This window comes from Lactuca virosa, chromosome 8, assembly GCF_052849685.1.
Source record: "Lactuca virosa cultivar CGN04683 chromosome 8, Lactuca_virosa_CGN04683_v6, whole genome shotgun sequence".
In the NCBI taxonomy this organism is placed as follows: domain Eukaryota; kingdom Viridiplantae; phylum Streptophyta; class Magnoliopsida; order Asterales; family Asteraceae; genus Lactuca; species Lactuca virosa.
This window is the reverse complement of record NC_136433.1, coordinates 287624969-287645001: the sequence shown is the minus strand read 5'-3', so window position 1 is coordinate 287645001 and position 20033 is coordinate 287624969. Positions and strand designations below refer to the sequence as shown.

At 37.6% G+C, this 20033-nt stretch overlaps 1 pseudogene; it reads right to left on the bottom strand.

Moving 5' to 3' along the window:
• Positions 1 to 895: 895 nt before the first annotated feature.
• Positions 896 to 1354, bottom strand: LOC145131599 (putative mitochondrial protein AtMg00860 pseudogene; annotated as a pseudogene).
• Between the last annotated feature and the right edge of the window lie 18679 nt (positions 1355 to 20033).

Here is a 20033-nt window from a genome sequence, read left to right as displayed (position 1 = left end):
TGTCCCTATCCGACACAATGGAGGTTGGAAACCCGTGCAATCTCACAATTTCTTTGATGAAGGTGGCAACTATGGTTGTCGCTGTAAACGGGTGTTTCATCACGATGAAATGGGAGTATTTAGTGAGTCGATCTACCACCACCAAAATTGAGTTGTACCCTTCTGATTTTGGCAAACCATCAATGAAATCCATTGAAACTTCATCCCATATTTGATCAGGAATGGGAAAAGGCTGGAGTAATCCATTCGGGTGGGTATTCGAGGATTTTTGTGTCTGACACGTGATACAGCCTTGTACATACTTTTGAACTGCCTTTCTCATGCCGACCCAAAACCACTCAGCTGCCAGCCTTTAATAGGTTCTGAATTCGCCTTCATGCCCTCCTAATATGGAGTCGTGAAACTCCTTGAGTAAAACCTGGAAAAATCTTGATTTTTGGGGTATGACCATTCTACCCTTATACAACAACTTCCCATTCTCCCAGTTGTATCCTGCATGAGTTCTCTCTCCTTCTGTAATGTCAGTTATGATTTGTTAAATGAAGGGGTCATTAGCCACTTCCGCCTCTAGTTCATTCATTGGCACCGACCACAAGGGTTGTAACAATTGTAATTCTGCCTCTGCTGGGGTTGCACGTGACAGAGCATCGACGACGTTGTTCGTGGATTCGGGTTTGTATTGGATTTTGAAATCAAACCCCATAATCTTGTACATCTATTTTTGGTATTTTGGTCCCACCTCTCTTTGTTCCATCAGAAACCTTAAGCTCCTTTGATCGGTTCTAATGATGAAGTGTCTGCCAAGTAAGTAGTGCATCCACCTTCTTAGAACCAATACTATGGCCATTAATTCTTTTTCATAGATTGATTTGAATCTATTTCTTACTCCCAACACCTAGTTGTAATAAGCTATGGGATGCCCTTCTTGAATCAACACGGCCCTCAACCAGGTGCCAGAAGCATCAGTTTCCACAATTAAAAGCTTGTTGAAGTTTGGCGTGGCAAGTATAGGAGTATGCACCAAGGCTGATTTTAAGGCCTGAAAGGCATCTTTTGCAGCTGCGTTCCACCCAAAATTTTCCTTCTTGAGCTGACCTGTCAATGGAGAGGCAATACTTGTGTATCCTTTGATGAATTTCCTGTAATACCCAGCTAGGCCCGTGAATCCCCTCAGCTCCTTCAAAGTTGTCGGAGTTGGCCAAGCTTCGATCGCCTTGATCTTCTCATTGTCAACAACAACCCCTTGTTCTGATATCACGTGCCCCAAATAAGCGAGTTGCAGCTTACCCAATTCACATTTGTTTGGGTCTACGAAAAATTGGTGTTGATTTAGTGTTTGCAAAACCAATTCCATGTGTGTCTGATGCTGACTCTCATTTTGGCTGTACACTAGGATGTCGTCAAAGAATACCAATACAAACTTGTGTAGATAAGGTTTGAATACCTTGTTTATCACTGATTGGAAAGTCGTTGGCGCTTTAATAAGGCTAAAAGGCATTATCTTGAATTCGTAATGACCTTCATGGGATCGAAAGGCTGTTTTTGGAATGTCTTCTTCCTTCAAATAGACTAGAATGATAACTGGTCCTAGAATTTCCCAAAATGCCCCTGCCAACCCACTACCTCTGCAGGTCTGTTGGCAGGTTAGTGGTCCCTCCTGCGCGTGTCATCTTTTTTTTGATTCTTCATTCTCTTGTACGTGAATTTGAGTGGAGGTTGTACAACACAATGTCTTATGATTTCATATGAATCTGGTGGTAGCCGGATTTATGATCGATTTTTGAAAATATAGTGGCCCCATGTAGTTCATCTAGCAATTCGTCTATTACCGGAATTGGAAATTTGTCTAAAACTGTTGCCTTGTTTAAGGCCTAGTAATCCACACAAAAACGCCAACTGTTGTCTTTTTTCTTGATCAACAACACTGTACTGGAGAAAGGGCTAGTACTCGGTTGAATGACACCAACATGTAGCATTTCCCATACCAACGTCTCGATCTCATCCTTTTACGCAAAAAGGTAGCGATATGGTCTAACATTGATTGGGGTCGTACCCTCGTGTAACAGAATGGCATGTTTGTGGCTGCGGAATGGAGGAAGACCGGGAGGCATCTCAAAAACTTCTCGGTTTTCGTCGATAACAGTTTGGAACTCTGTCGAGAGCCGAGTGGATGATCCTGATACTTTTTCTGTCGAATCCAAGTGTAATAAAAAACTATTATTTTCGTGTTTTAACATGCGAACGAGCGACTTACAAGATACTAAGGATTTAGAAAGGCTTGGATCACCTACAAGCGTTACTTGACGATCTCATTCCCAAAATTTCATTCGAAGATCCCGTAGTTAACAATCATCTCTCCTAACGTGTGAAGCCATTTGATACCGAGAATCACGTCGATGCCTCCCAATGGTAGCGGAAAAAATTCGTCCATTACTTGGTATTCGGGAAGAGTGAGCAAAACTCCCTTACATGTCCCCGAACTCTTATCCGTCATCATATTGCCTAAACGCACCCTCACCATGCTTGTGTTAGATATTGTCACACCCCCAAACCAAGGATGGCGGAAACGTCCGGGGGTGGAGGACTTCATGTAAAGTATCACAACAACGAGTATAATAGTGCTCAAAGTAAATACAACCATCATAAATATAATTGAAAAGGTTACATCATAGAATAAGTTTACATGTTTCAAAATCAATTACATTATGATGACAAAATGAACTGTTTGACGATTTATCGTCCCATCCTCAAAATGCTGTTGGTTTTCCTGTTTCACTGATTTCCTGAGAATACAAGTAGTTTTGAAAAAGTATCAACAATTAAGTTGGTGAGTTCATAAGAGTTTTGTTTGAGAAAGAAACCGTTTTCCTTGTAAAAGCGACAGAGTATGTTTCCAGAAAATCCAATATTTTCTTTATTAAGTGTGAAATGAATGCTTCTATGTTATGCGATAATGTATCCTAGAAAGACCCATAGATTCCTTCTATAATCACCCAGCGTATATAAGTCATATAAAATTTAAGTCAAATAAACCGTTGAATATAATGGGTTCCCTAGGTCCACAACCAAACAAGGAACAGGAGATAAGGCGGGCCCACCAATTCTAAGTCGATTTCAATTTAATTTCATATAACTCTAACATGTACACTCAGCAATTATAGCTGAAAACTAACAATTCTAACGATATGTAGTTTTAATATCATAAAAACCATTTTTGTGTGAACCCGGTACTTTGTATTTGTACCCTTTTTTGTATAAATCCGGTACTTTGTATTTGTACCCCTTTTTGGTGTGAATCCGGTACTTTGTACTTGTAGCCCTTTTGTGTGAACCTGATACTTTGTATTTGTACCCCTTTTTGTGTGAACCTGGTACTTTGTATTTGTACTCCTATTTGTGTGAACCCGGTACTTTGTACTTGTACCCGTTTTTGTAAATCCTTTGTAATGAGTTTGAAATATAAATGAAACATAAACTATACCTATTATAGTTTATCAAAATGTTTGTAATGTATATGCAACCTAACTATACCTATTATAGTTTAGCGTGTTTGTTTGTGGTGTATAAGAACCCTTTTCTATGAAAGTCGAATGTATAGCAAAAATATAACCATGTTTATCATGCCTTGTTTTGTAATATTGGTAATGGTGGAGGATTCTTACAATTCAGTGAGTATTTTCTAATATATATAACACTTTGCTCAACAAGTTATAAAGTGTGACGAAAGTTATAAGCTGTTATCTAGATTTTAACTTTTCTACACTATTTTAGAACAATCATAGAAAAATCATACAAAGTTGAAAACTAAATCCGTAAATTCTGAGAGTTCATAAAATGTGTATAGTTTATTCATAATTTTTATTATGATTTTTAGAAGTCTTTAACTTATGTTAAAATGTTCATATTCACAAACTGATCTGAATTCGTTTCTGAAATGGTAGGCAGTTTTGTAAAAATCACTATAAATCGTAGAAAAATCGTATCGTGATGTGCAAATAGTCATTTTAAAGGTATGAACCTGAACTATTTGTACCTAATACAGTTTTGAAAACTAAATTTTTTAAGTTGACCAAAACAGTCCGTGAATGGAGTTAAACTTTTCTGATGAAAGTTGTTAAATGAGTTTAGTTGTGTTCTTGGTGTTTTAACTTGTATTCCCCCCTTAAAACTTAAGAAAAACATGAAAAGATAGGGGTATGAACTCACCTTGTGTGTTCTTAGTGGATGGATGTTGAAGAAAAGGAAGTGTTCAACTCAAGAACACTTAGAAGATGCCTTGAAGGTTCGAAGATCTAACACAAATGTGATGGAATTTGTGTAAGTAATCTATGATTTGGGTAGAAGGAAGTGAAATAATCATAAGGAGGATAATATCACTTACCAAAAGTGAAAGAAAACTTGATGATCAGCCCTTGAATCTCGAATTTGAGAGAGAGAGAGAGAGAAGTGAGAGAGAAAGGTGTTTGTTCTTTGGTAGAAATGAGAGAAATGAGAGAGGAGAGATAATGATTCTACCTTTTGTTCAAGTGTATGGCTGAAAGAAAATGATGGGAAGGACGATGGAAGTGACTAGGTATGGTGGAAGGACAATGGTTGGTCATGGAGTGGGCATGGGGTGGTTGCTTGTGTCATACACTAAGACAAAGTCAAAACTCCACCACAAGATCTAACTTAATAGATTTTTATTCTTAAATAAGGATTTACCTAAAAATATGCTTAATTTATGAATATATGGGGTCTTATATGTCAAAATATAAGTTTGGGTGAATATCCCTCGTTAAAATAATTAAAAACGGGCTTAAAACGGAGTCGTGGTCGAAAACCGGGTGGAAAATGGGAAAATCCGCAGTCAGGGGCGAGGTTCCGGTCTTAGCAGCCTTAGAACCAGAGGATGGTTTGGTTGGTATATTGGAACCGAGGGGGAGGGACTTTGGTCCGAGCAGGTACCGCAGGCGGACTCATCAGAAGGGACCGCAGTTGAAGGTCAGATGCGGTGCTCCAGTTTCGGGTTCGGTTCAACCTTCGGTCTTCATCCGCCTCGGTCCTCAGCAGTTCCGGTCCTCAGCCGTTCCGGTCCTATGGTTGTGGTTCCTTAAGAGGCCTTCGGATTTGGTCCTTGGAGCTTCGGCTCAAGGAGGGTTTGATCCCTATAGAGAGGCTTCGGCCCTAATAGGCTATTTTTCAAGGTATCATCCCGTTTCGAATGGTTTTTCACCAAGTCAAGTGTCGAGATGCCCCAAATGATTACAAAAAAAAAAATCAAAAGAGCTTTTGAGAGAGATTTGGGAGAGATTTGACATACTTGGAGAGATTTGGGAGAGATTTGTCATACTTGGAGAGATTTCACATACTTGGAGAGATTTGGCATGCTTGGAGAGATTTGACACACTTGGAGAGATTTGGGAGAGATTTGAGACAGAGAAAGATAGAGTGAAATAGATTGGGAGAGACTTCTTTTGTGGCCTTTTTGAGTGTTTGGCTTTGTAACGCAAGGTTTGCTCATCTCGTTAAGTCTCGTTATGATTGTTATAGGCCCCCGAGGGTTAAGGAATAATGTTTTATCGAGTAGTTTCGTCTCTTGCCCTTATTAGGGTTCAGAATTTCCGGACACGTGAAAACTCTAAGTGATACTTTGTATTAAGATTGCGAGTTGTACAATAAGAAATATAATGGAAACCCTAATGTACAAGGGTTAGATGAGTTGACCGGTTTGACTTGTTGACTTTAGTTGACTTTGACTTGGCCAAAAAATGACGGTTGTCACATCATCCCCCCGTTAGAAAGAATTTCGTCCTGAAATTAGCGTTTCGACTGGGACTTCAAGAATTTGGAGGAAAGATGGGGGAAACTTTTCGTAGTACGAGAAATTGATTATGGTGGGGACCAACCCGCCTGATGTTAAATGACGACCTTGGAACTTCTTATTGTAACTTGAGTTGAGTTTATTTAAAAGGAGTTATTGTTTTGGAATGATAGTGTATTCAATGTGTGCCTTTATGCTCCTTGTTTTATCCTTGTTGTTACCACTATGAATATTTCATAATGTAGTTAGTGAGTACTGGTATTACGAATGCTTTAACAATTTGTGATGAAATTTACAATATAAGTCCTACCAGATCTTTTTTAATCGCTTTGTGTAAACTAGTCGTATATCATTAAAATTGCAAGGGCATTCGGATGAGTGACCCCGCCTTAAGCCCACAACCAAACAAGGAACAGGAAATGAGGCGGAATAACATATTCTAAGTCCATAGAATCTTAATGATATACGACTATAATGTTTACACTAGCCATCATAGATTCACCAGTAAAAACCCTGTGTTTTTATATAGATGATAAGACTTATTCGGGTTTTGACGTGTTCTCGAGATTTATGGTTGATATACTTCAATTGATGCTAGTTTTAGTAATAAAAAGAAATTTAGAATTTAAACGTCGATGTTAGAAACACGTACTGATATTTACGGGCGGTTCCGGGGTGGTCTCTCCTGCTGTGATCGCAAGCACCCTTCCACCATCACCGGCATTTCTTGCTCTTGGGCAGTCCCTTTTAAAGTGTCCCGTTTCGCCGCACTTGTAACAGGCTGGGCTTACTCCAGTGCCAGGGACCTGGTTGATGGGTTTTGCTGGTGCCTTACAGAAACAGACAGTGTGCCCCTCTCTGTTGCAATTTTTGCAATGCATCTTGCGGCAAGCCCCAGTGTGATGGAAGTTACACTCGTTGCATTTTGGAAGGGTTCCAGCGTATTGTTTTATGGGTGCTGGCATGGCGAGGGTTGTGGCAGCATGAACAACAACGATCTGTTGCTTCTTAGTGATGTCCTGGGCTGGTTGGTCCTTCCTGTTGTCCCAGAACTTCCTTTTGTTGTTTCCTCCTCTTACTTGATCAGGGGTGGTTGTCGCAGTGTCATGGCTGGCTCGATGGTCGATGAGTTGTTGTGCCAATTCCTTGGCACTGTCAAAGGTAGTTGGTCTTGAGGCCAACACGCTATCTTGAATTTGGGGGGACAATCCCCAGAGGTATCGCTCCAACTTTTTGCCTTCCGGGGTGACCATAGCGGGACAAAGGAGTGCTAGATCACAAAATCGGGCGGTATAAGTCGCAAGGTCAGAGCCTGTCATTTTGAGATCCCACAGTTCTTGCTCTAGCTTTTACACTTCGCCTCTTGGGCAATATTCCTTCAGCATCATCGTCTTTAAGTCCCCCCAGCTTAACGAGTTAGCCACTACAAGCGTTAGTGACTTAACGTGGCTTTTCCACCAAGTGAGGGCCCGGCCAGAGAAAGTGTAAGTTGCAAATTTGACCTTGTTTGCTTCGGGGCATGCACAAATTTCGAAGACCGTTTCGGTCTTTTCGAACCATTGCATCAATGTGATGACGCCCCCGCTTCCATTGAAAGAATCGGGTTTGGCACTAGTAAAGTCCTTGTACGAACATTCCCTCGTACGTCCTGTACTGTCCCCATGGTTAGAGTTTGTGGCTCCAAATCCAGCACTACTGATACCATTTGTACCAATTTGTGACATTGCGGCTGCCACGGCTGCTGTTACTGCAGCTTGGAACATTGCGGGATCAAACTGTGGAGGTGGTGGCGGAGGTGGTGGTGCTGTTGTGCTGCCTGGAGGTCTGGAATTTTTCTTCGGTGGCATAGTTCTGTCATAAGTTTGTAAATATGAACAGACGGTAAGTTTCCACTAGCGGTGACAAGTCGGATGTTATTGAACTAATTTCTTCTGTATTATGTTCGACTTAAAAGTATCTTGCATGCAATTTATAACGAAAATCCATATGAATGAATTTAGTAGAAGTGACTCGAATGTAATCTTGTGATTTGTTCCATGCCCGATCCACTCTTAAGATCACCCAATGTATACCAGTTGTGTGTAATTAAGGTCCAATAGGCCGTTGAACTTAATGACTCTGCCCTAAGCCCACAACCAAACAAGGAACAGGAAATGAGGCGGACTTACCATTTCTAAGCCGATTGTCTCTTAATTACACATAACCTTGAGGTATACATTAATTAATCTTAGAGTTACCATAAGCAAATCGTTTGTAATAACAGGTTATGAGATATGTGGTAAACTCCCAATGAAATGCCAATTTTTATTGATATTCTCTAGTTATTCCCTTACCATTTATATACACACGTATAAATTTCGTACTTTACGGAACTATTCTCGGTGTTTCTGCTAACGTCCCTGAGACGGAGTTATGGTAGTGGGTAGAAGTAGGTTTTGTACGGGCGTTAAGATTTACCCATCACGTTGCTCGTGCGAGAATAGGGGTAGAAGAGATAATTAATAGACGTCTAATCCTATAATTACTTATAGGGGTGATCCTTATTAGTCACGTCTATAATCACATAGTGCATACCAGTTATACATAATCTGAGATAGAATAGACCTTCGAATAAATGACTCTACTCTAAGTCCACAACCAAACAAGGAACAGGAAGTAGAGCAATAGTCATAGATTTTGAGTCTATAATATCTTTAATTATGTATAACCTTAGCGTATGCACTCAGTCATTATAGACCTACCAATAGGGGTCTTTAGTTTTCACATAAGTTGATTATAGTATCTCCAAATACTCCTATAGTATTTTAATGTTTGACTTATGTTTTTCAATGTTTGTTTGTAGATAGGGTTAGTAAGTTTTTAGACTTGTTGCAACAACACAACCATTCCCGGGCATATGCTAATCACTTCTGGGATAGACATAGTTGAACAGGCTATGTCATTCCCAGACCTGACTATACATCCCCAAGCCTACTTGTGCCATTCAACAATCACCACTTTTTGTTTTGTTCTAGGATGATGCTGACCTTAGTATGTATGCATGCATGTATGCTTTTAACAAGAAACTATTTATTTCTAAAAGTATAGTCTTTGAAAATGTTAAATCAGAGACCTTAGTCCCAATGCATTTATAGTTTGTATATCTTATGTGGTTCGATATACTTAGTTCACTATAAACAATGCTCTGATACCAATCTGTCACATCCCCAAACCAAGGATGGCGGAAACGTCCGGGGGTGGAGGACTTCATGTAAAGTATCACAACAACGAGTATAATAGTGCTCAAAGTAAATACAACCATCATAAATATAATTGAAAAGGTTACATCATAGAATAAGTTTACATGTTTCAAAATCAATTACATTATGATGACAAAATGAACTGTTTGACGATTTATCGTCCCATCCTCAAAATGCTGTTGGTTTCCTGTTTCACTGATTTCCTGAGAATACAAGTAGTTTTGAAAAAGTGTCAACAATTAAGTTGGTGAGTTCATAAGAGTTTTGTTTGAGAAAGAAACCGTTTTCCTTGTAAAAGCGACAGAGTATGTTTCCAGAAAATCCAATATTTTCTTTATTAAGTGTGAAATGAATGCTTCTATGTTATGCGATAATGTATCCTAGAAAGACCCATAGATTCCTTCTATAATCACCCAGCGTATATAAGTCATATAAAATTTAAGTCAAATAAACCGTTGAATATAATGGGTCTGCCCTAGGTCCACAACCAAACAAGGAACAGGAGATAAGGCGGGCCCACCAATTCTAAGTCGATTTCAATTCAATTTCATATAACTCTAACATGTACACTCAACAATTATAGCTGAAAACTAACAATTCTAACGATATGTAGTTTTAATATCATAAAAACCATTTTTGTGTGAACCCGGTACTTTGTATTTGTACCCCTTTTTGTATAAATCCGGTACTTTGTATTTGTACCCCTTTTTGGTGTGAATCCGGTACTTTGTACTTGTAGCCCTTTTGTGTGAACCTGAAACTTTGTATTTGTACCCCTTTTTGTGTGAACCTGGTACTTTGTATTTGTACTCCTATTTGTGTGAACCCGGTACTTTGTACTTGTACCTCTTTTTGTAAATCCTTTGTAATGAGTTTGAAATATAAATGAAACATAAACTATACCTATTATAGTTTATCAAAATGTTTGTAATGTATATGCAACCTAACTATACCAATTATAGTTTAGCGTGTTTGTTTGTGGTGTATAAGAACCCTTTTCTATGAAAGTCGAATGTATAGCAAAAATATAACCATGTTTATCATGCCTTGTTTTGTAATATTGGTAATGGTGGAGTATTCTTACAATTCAGTGAGTATTTTCTAATATATATAATTATACCACAACAAGAAACACATGTATGAAATCCTCAAAGATTAACACTTTTCTCAACAAGTTACAAAGTGTGATGAAAGTTATAAGCTGTTATCTAGATTTTGACTTTTCTACATTGTTTTAGAAAAATCATAGAAAAATCATACGAAGTTGAAAACTAAATTCGTAAATTCTGAGAGTTCATAAAATGTGTATAGTTTATTCATAATTTTTATTATGATTTTTAGAAGTCTTTAACTTGTGTTAAAATGTTCATATTCACAGACTGATCCGAATTTGTTTCTGAAATGGTAGGCAGTTTTATCAAAATCACCATAAATCGTAGAAAAATCGTATGGTGATGTGCAAATAGTCATTTTAAAGGTATGAACCTGAACTATTTGCACCTTACAGTTTTGAAAACTAAAATGTTTAAGTTAACCAAAACAGTCCGTGAATGGAGTTAAACTTTTCTGATGAAAGCTGTTAAATGAGTTTAGTTGTGTTCTTGGTGTTTTAACTTGTATTCCCCCCCCTTAAACTTAAGAAAAACATGAAAAGATAAGGGTATGAACTCACCTTGTGTGTTCTTAGTGGATGGATGTTGAAGAAAAGGAAGTGTTCAACTTAAGAACACTTAGAAGATGCCTTGAAGGTTCGAAGATCTAACACAAATGTGATGGAATTTGTGTAAGTAATCTATGATTTGGGTAGAAGGAAGTGAAATAATCATAAGGAGGATAATATCACTTACCAAAAGTGAAAGAAAACTTGATGATCAGCCCTTGAATCTCGAATTTGAGAGAGAGAGAGAGAGAAGTGAGAGAGAAAGGTGTTTGTTCTTTGGTGGAAATGAGAGAAATGAGAGAGGAGAGATAATGATTCTACCTTTTGTTCAAGTGTATGGCTGGAAGAAAATGATGGGAAGGACGATGGAAGTGACTAGGTATGGTGGAAGGACAATGGTTGGTCATGGAGTGGGCATAGGGTGGTTGCTTGTGTCATACACTAAGACAAAGTCAACACTCCACCACAAGATCTAACTTAATAGATTTTTATTCTTAAATAAGGATTTCCCTAAAAATATGCTTAATTTATGAATGTATGGGGTCTTATATGTCAAAATATAAGTTTGGGTGAAAATCCCTCGTTAAAATAATTAAAAACGGGCTTAAAACGGAGTCGTGGTCGAAAACCGGGTGGAAAATGGGAAAATCCGCAGTCAGGGGCGAGGTTCCGGTCTTAGCAGCCTTAGAACCGGAGGGATGGTTTGGTTGGTGTATTGGAACCGAGGGGGAGGGACTTCGGTCCGAGCAGGTACCGCAGGCTGACTCATCAGAAGGGACCGCAGTTGAAGGTCAGATGCGGTGCTCCAGTTTCGGGTTCGGTTCAAGCTTCGGTCTTCATCCACCTCGGTCCTCAGCAGTTCCGGTCCTCAGCCGTTCCGGTCCTATGGCTGCGGTTCCTTAAGAGGCCTTCGGATTTGGTCCGTGGAGCTTCGGCTCAAGGAGGGTTTGGTCTCTATAGAGAGGCTTCAGCCATAATAGGCTATTTTTCAAGGTATCATCCCGTTTCGAATGGTTTTTCACCAAGTCAAGTGTCGGGATGCCCCAAATGATTACAAAAAAAATCAAAAGAGGTTTTGAGAGAGATTTGGGAGAGATTTGACATACTTGGAGAGATTTGGGAGAGATTTGTCATACTTGGAGAGATTTGGGAGAGATTTGTCATACTTGGAGAGATTTGGGAGAGATTTGTCATACTTGGAGAGATTTCACAAACTTGGAGAGATTTGGAATGCTTGGAGAGATTTGGGAGAGATTTGACATACTTGGAGAGATTTGGAGAGATTTGAGACAGAGAAAGATAGAGTGAAAGAGATTGGGAGAGACTTTTTTTGTGGCCTTTTTGAGTGTTTGGCTTTGTAACGCAAGGTTTGCTCATCTCGTTAAGTCTCGTTATGATTGTTATATGCCCCCGAGGGTTAAGGAATAATGTTTTATCGAGTAGTTTCGTCTCTTGCCCTGATTAGGGTTCAGAATTTCCGAACACGTGAAAACTCTAAGTGATACTTTGTATTAAGATTGCGAGTTGTACAATAAGAAACATAATGGAAACCCTAATATACAAGGGTTAGATGAGTTGACCGGTTTGACTTGTTGACTTTGACTTGGCCAAAAATTGACGGTTGTCACAGATATCGTCAACCCCAGCTAAGCTACCGCATGCGTTGAAATAAAGTTGTGTGTTGCACCAGAACCAATTAACACCACAACCTTAGCTCCTCTAAAGTTGCCTTTGATCTTCATTGTATGTGGCGGGGTTAGCCCACTAATTGAGTTTAAAGATACTTCCACCATATCGAGATGAGTATGGTCTGAAGTCTCTTATTCTTCATCACTCGCGTTCTTGTCTACGATTAGCACTTGGAGCGTTTTGCTAGGGCATCGATGTCTGGGTGCAAACTTCCCATCGCACCTAAAATAAATTCCCTTAGCTCGTTTTTTCTGCCAATCTTGCTGCTGTTAGCCGTTTAAATTGTCCACCCGTATTCCCGGTGTGGAGTTTCTGGTCAGTCTTGTTCCTTGATGTAGTCGCGGTGGTTAAAAAATTCGACTTTGCCGTCCCTCCGGTCGTGCTTCGAGCTGTGAAAGTGTTGCTGCCGGTTTTGGTGGTCCCTATGGTTTTGTTCTCATCTATCTTTGCGGCTACCCTCATGGGTTTGGCAAGAGTTTCGATTTCCATGATAGGTATTGTTGATCGTAGTTCTGGCTTTAACTCTTTAATGAAGGTATTTTCCAAGATATTTTCTGGAAGATCAATGAGCTGACCCGCCAAGCTTTCAAATTTACTCACATAATCTCGAACTATTCCTTCCTGTTGGATGTTAAGGAACTGATCGTATATGTTCCCCTCTCGTCATTCTTGGAAACGGTCTAATAACTTTCGTTTGAACCCCTCCCATGACCGACACGGGGTTCTGGCTTCGTTCCAGCGATACCATGATAAAGCTGCTCCTTCCATGCAGATTGAGGCTGCTTTGAGTTGGTCTTTTTCTCTAATGTTGTGGATTTCAAAGTACCGTTCAATCGGTAAATCCAGCCGTGAGCATCATTCCCTTCAAAGATTGGCATCTTGATCTTGCGGCAGTCACGTGATGGGTCTCGGGTTTTGCCTCCAGAGTTCCCTTTTTGCGAACCAACCGATTCTTCCTCCCCGTCTTCATCGTCCAAGAATGATCCGAACCCAATTTTCGGTTCCTTTTCTTTCTTTTTCTCTCCTTTGCTTGAGCCTTCCTTTAGTTCGTTTATTGCTTTCATCAGCTATTGAAACTATGTATCACTCTCAGCACGGTTTACTTCTGCATCCTCCCGTTTATTGCTTCCAGGTTGCCAATCCGATCTGTGTTGTTGAGTTTCGACCCCATCCCGGAGAATCAATGCTTTGATACCAAATGATAGGTATTAGATCAGGTTCTAGGGTTAGAACCGATATTCCTGAGTTCGAGAATAGGTAGTCTCCAATTAGTCCAAGACCATTTTATTAATTGCATAAAAATATAATCAATGGTACACCATATTTTATAGTGACCTGCTAACAACCCTAAACAAAATCATTTAAAATAGGAATAAGAATCATAGTCTAAACAAATAACTAACAACTGGATAATAATCCTTATTTAAAAGATACCAAAATACTTTGCTTAGCCCTGAAGTAATCTATTTCCGTCTTTGATAGACTTGGCCAAAACGTCCAGGCTTATCACAAACATATCCACCGGAAAGAGGAGCAACAACCTGATAGGTAATTTTATCACTCTTAGTGTATCTCGATATTATAGTGTTATTGAAAATAAAAATGTGGTGCAACCATCAATTCTCTATGTGGAACATAAAAACTATTAGTATGTTGGTTGTAACTATGGAGAAAATCCAGACGCTTTAACGTCAACACCTTATACGTGTTTTCTTTGATTATCGATTTTTGTGAAGATTTTCTTCATTTCGCCATAACTATGACACCACAAAAAAAAGTCCTCCATGCAAACCTAAAAAATAAAATAACATAACTAAATTATTGACATAAATTGATAAATTAATTAAATACAGTTATATATATTCCATTCATCCAAGTTTTCTCTCACCCACATCCATTCTTTTGTTATTTTATATTTTAGTTCTTTTCCATAGCCATTCTTTTGTTATTTTATCTTTTAGTTCTCTCACCCATAGCCATTCTTTTGTTATTTTATCTTTTAGTTCTTTTCCCAAAAATCCATGGGTTAGAATGTATAACAAACAAGCTTTGATGGCATTCTCGTCCGAAACAGTTAAAAAAATGATTGTTTTCTATGGACTCCTCTAAATCTCTAATGATTAATGAGGTGCCCATACATTGTGGGAACAACTAAGATCAAAAAGACGAATGTCCTTGTCCTTTTTTGTAAAAGTATTCAAATTCTTTTTTTGTTTGAGGGCATCGACCAAAGCGATAACCCATTATCAAATAAAACTCTTCGGCCCAAACGAAATCCCATATCGAGATATTTGGAAGTATAATTTGTCTTCAATGTCCATTTCATCAGTAGGACGTAACCGGTGAAGAAACAAACCATGACACATTAACAGATCGCCATAACTGGTACTTTTAACTCGCGTCCGAATGCAGTCCCATCAAATAAATCACAACGTGGACCTTGTAACCGACTAACTACTTCCCTTAGTCTATGACAAGAAGCTTTTATAGTTACACTAACATTTAGTCTTTCGTTTGCATACCGAAACATTAACCACTAAATACTATTAAAAAATGTAAAATGATGAAAGAAATTGTAAATGCCATGGTCTCTTCTGCGATTTTATCTCTAAACTACGATTGCATTCTTGTGTGTTTGGATTCAAGCCAAATATCATACAAATTAATACAAGATAATCGAGGGATACACCTTAACAACAAAAACATGAAACAAAATCGAAAAAAATGGTAAATGAGTAATGACTATAAAAAAAATCATAGATGGCATGGCCATCCGCGATTATACAAGTCTTTATGCACAAAATGTACATTACAAAATGGCCTGCGATTTCGTTCATAATCATTTACAATTTTTCCGATTTCCGGCCATAAAACATACATATTACTATTAATTTGAACTTGAATTATAAAAACACTATAAAAAGTAAATTACAACATTGTTTTGTTCTCATCCATGACATAGATGACAGAGAGACAAAGAAAAATCGGAGCAAATTGTTGAGTGTCAAAATGACCTAAAAAAATTTAAGAATTTAAATATAATGGGCCACGATTCTGCAGGTGGACCCCAAATTGCAGCCCAATGTATGAAATTATAGTAATCCTCTTCCTGTCAAAGGCCCGAATCCGCAAATAATATTTATAATTTTGTCTCAAAAATATAAATTTAATAATATAATACCTCAAATACATACTCTATTTACAAAAATACAAATTTTTATGCCAATGTGTTATTGCTTTTTAATATGTTTCTTTTTTTTTTATATTTGAAATTTTTATATGTTCCCCTACATGGTTTAGTTTACAATTAAGAAAAAAAAACCTACAGAGATAGTCTCATGCTATTTTTTGTTTTAAAAATATTTCCTTAGGCATAAAAGATTCTTTTGATAAGGTTTTAATGATTGTTTTGGCATCTATCCAAAGGAAAATGACTAATATTCTAACGTTGAACGGTTAAAATGTTGGAATAGTTAAGAAGCACGAATGATTCAAAATAGTATAAAATGATTCCAAATGTTGGTAAGATTGTTGAATAGATATGATGTATGACAAAAATGATTAGTTTAACCTTCTAAACCATTTTTTGTTGAATGGATTATTTATGTTTAATAAACATCCTAATGAACCTGTTGAATAATTATAAATAGAATAAATTACATGAATGGTCCATATAGTTTGTGGTAGTTTGTGTGTTTGATCCTTAATTTATTTTCTTAACTCAAGTCATACTCCACAAACTTTTTTGTTACACGCTTAGTCCCTCCATTTATATGTTAAAATGCCCCCATATGCAAGGCAACCAAGCATACTTCGATCTTTCGTTCTGAGATCCTAATATATTGACAATAGGTCACATTATATTTCACATTTTTTTCCTTCTTACTCTTTTTCATGCTTCTTCGTTCTCACATTCTCTTTCACTTCATTTTCACATCTTTCACTTCTCTTCCTTCTTACTCTCATTCATAGGAACACTTGAACTTCTTCGGATCAAGAATATGAAAAAAACAATCCTGAGAATCTGAGATGCTTGCATACTGTGAAATATACACAAATAAGCAAAAAATACATCATATATAAAAAAAATTACTTCCGACAAAAAATAGCCGCAACTTATTAATCTCGCTATGAAAAAGCGTTGACTACCAAGAAATGTCTCTAAAATTAAAACTATGTCAAGTGGAAGATGAACAAGAAACCCCACCATAAGCTAATACAAAAACTATTCTTAAACCTCTTCCAAGCCATTTAGAATATGTTAAACTCGACGAAAATTTCAAATCACCCGTTATAATTGCAAATGATCTTATCCAAGAAGAAAAAAACAAATTAATAGACCATCTAAAAAGAAGAAAGAAAGAAATTGAATGGAAAATTTCAGATATCAAAGGGATAAACCCATCATTTTGGTCACATAAGATACTCATGGAAGAGAATTCAAAACCAACCATAAAACCTCAACGGAGAATGAATCTAAAAGTGCAAGAAGTTGTTTACAAGGAAGTAGTCAAACTTTTGGATGTTGGGATGTTTTACCCAATTTTAGACAACCCTTGGGTGAGCCTAATACATATGGTTCCAAATAAGGTAGGAATGACAATCATAGCTAACGAGAAATATGAACTAATTTTAGAAAGAAGAGTGATTGAGTGGAGAGTATGCATAGATTATCGAAAACTAAAGGAAACAACTCGAAAAGACCATTTCCCACTCATTCATATATCAAATGTTAGAACGTCTTTCTAGACATTCTTATTACTGCTTCGTAGATGGTGTCTCCAATTACTTTCAAATACCTATCGATCCAAAAGACCAAGAAAAATGCAACTTTCACTTGTCCTTACAAAACATATGCATATAGAAGAATGTCATTTGGACTTTGCAATGCACCTGCAACATTCCAAATAAGCATTACAAGAATTTTTCATGACATGGTAGAAAACACCGTGGAAGTTTTCATGGATGACCTTTCAATATTTGGAAATTCTTTTGATAATTGTGTGTTAAATCTAGACAAGATGTTAGCTAGATGTGAAGAAATAAACTTAGTTCTAAATTGGGAAAAATGCCACTTTATGGTAAAAGAAGGAATTGTTCTCAGACATAAGGTTTCAAATCTAGGAATTGGGGTTGACAGGGAAAAAATAGATACAATTGCTAAATTGCCGCCACCTACTAACATAGAGCCGGCAAAAATCGACCCAACCCGCTAACCAACCCGAACCCAACCCAATATTAGTAGGGTGGGTTGAGATTTTCAACCCATTTAAGTTAAATGGGTCAACCCGTCTAACCCATTTAATTAAATAGGTTGGGTTGGGCAAAAATTATCAATATGTTTTCAACTCGCCAATCAATTTAACTTTAATATATATTTAATTTAATAATTATTTAAATATTATCATGTATTAATCAAAGTATTAATTTAGCAATTATAATGTTGTATTATTATGTATGGAACTAATTCAAGTGGTATAATATTTAGTTAATTAATTAATTTATTCTATTTTAAATGGGTTAACCCAACTTTAACCCATTTATTTAATAGGGTGGGTCAGGAACTATATAAACAAGTCAACCCGGTGACAACCTATTAATCTAAATTTTAGGCTTGCTTGGGAATATGAACCTATTTAAATAAAAATGTTTGGTTGGATTGAAAATTTCAACCCATTTATTAAATGGGTTGAACCCGAACCTAACCCAAGTCGACCCATTGTCAGTTCTATACTAACGTGAGGGGAGTAAGAAGTTTCTTAGGACATGTAACATTCTAGAGAAGATTCATAAAAGACTTCTCAAACATTGCTCGTCCTTTAACACAACTTTTGTTGAAAGAAACCAAGTTCGAACTTTCCAAAGAATGTCTTATAGCCTTGGACAAATTAAAAAATATGTTAACTACTGCCCCGATTATTGTGGATCCTGATTGGAATTTATCCTTTGAATTAATGTGTGATGCTAGTGATTATGTTGTAGGAGCAGTTTAAGACATATAGTTAATAAAAGATTTAAACCAATCTACTATGCTAGCAAAACTTTGAATCGAACTCAAGAAAATTACATCACAACTAAAAAAGAATTTGTGGATGTCATATTTGCTTTTGATAAATTTCGCTCATATCTAGTTTTATCTAAAATGTTAGTTTTCACAGACCATGTTGCATTAAAATATGTATTTAATAACAATATTCAAACCCAAGAATTAATAGATGGATCTTGTTGCTTTAATAATTCAATACCAAAATTCGAGATAAGAAAGGATTGGGAAATGTAGAAGCAGATCATATATTGCATCTATAAAATCCTAATTTACAATAATTAGATGAAGTAGAGATAAATGATAAATTCCCAAATGAATACTTAATGAAAGTAAACACTGAAGCCCTTTGGTATGTAGATATAGTAACTATTTAGCAGTAAGAGTTTTGTCGAAAAGTATACCTTATCAACAGAAGAAGATATTATTTTTAGACTTAAAACATTAAATTTGGGATGATCTATACTTTTTTAAAAACTGCATTGACAGAATAATTAACATATGCGTTTTTGGAAAGAAAATCCAAGACATATTAAGGCACTGTCATGGAGAACAAACAGGTCCTGACACCATGGACCAGATTACACAGCCAAGATGAAAATAGTTATTAGAGTACAATCCCAAAATCATAAATATGCAAAACATGGGTGAATGCACTGCGATCAGGTCGTACCCTTCCCCTTCGAGCTGGAAGTACCTGGACCATAAACTTAAATCGTAAGCACAAAGATTAGTGAGTATCCCTAAAATACCACATACCATACATACAATGTGCCTCGCCCGACATCCATCGGGCCTCGCTTGGCATTGGGGTTCTGCTCGGTATACATACAAACACATACAATACATGCAAGAGCACACATACATCTAGCATTCTAATAACAATAATCAATGGGCCAACATTGGTGCCTTCGACCCGCCAAAACACCCTCACCTCAATCAAATGATGAACAGTCACACACACAAGTTGCTGCTACGATGGGTCCTCAACTAAATAGGGATAAAATGCACACTCTTGGTCAATCGAACCACGATGAACCAAATCGAGTCCTCCCCTCGTGCGGTCTGCGGTAGCTTTGTGATAAAATCCATTGTGATTTCTTCCTATTTCCAAACGGGAACACCCAACAGCTCCATCTTTCCGTGAGGTTGTTGATGCTCGTCCTTGACTTTCCTGGAAGTAAAACACCTCTTCAGATACCAAGCCACATCCCGATTCATGCAGGGCCACCGATAATCAAGTCGGAGGTCTCTATATAGCTTTGTCACTCCCGGATGAATAGAAAACCTCGAATTATATGCCTCCTCCATCAAAATCTATCACGAACCCCCAAAGTATGGGACCTAAAATCTCGGATAAAGGGTTAATAATCCCCGACTATCATAATCAAAAGAGGACTCCTGACCCACTATGCGCTCACTCTTCCAGTGCTCCTTTTTCATAGCCTCGACCTGAGCCTCTCGAATCTGCTCCAAGAGTGGGGTAATCAAAGTCATCCTCAAACAAACATCCCTGATCGATGCACCATCCGTATTGCAACTAAGAGCATCGGTCACCACGTTGGCCTTTCCTGAGTGATAAATGATCTCACAATCATT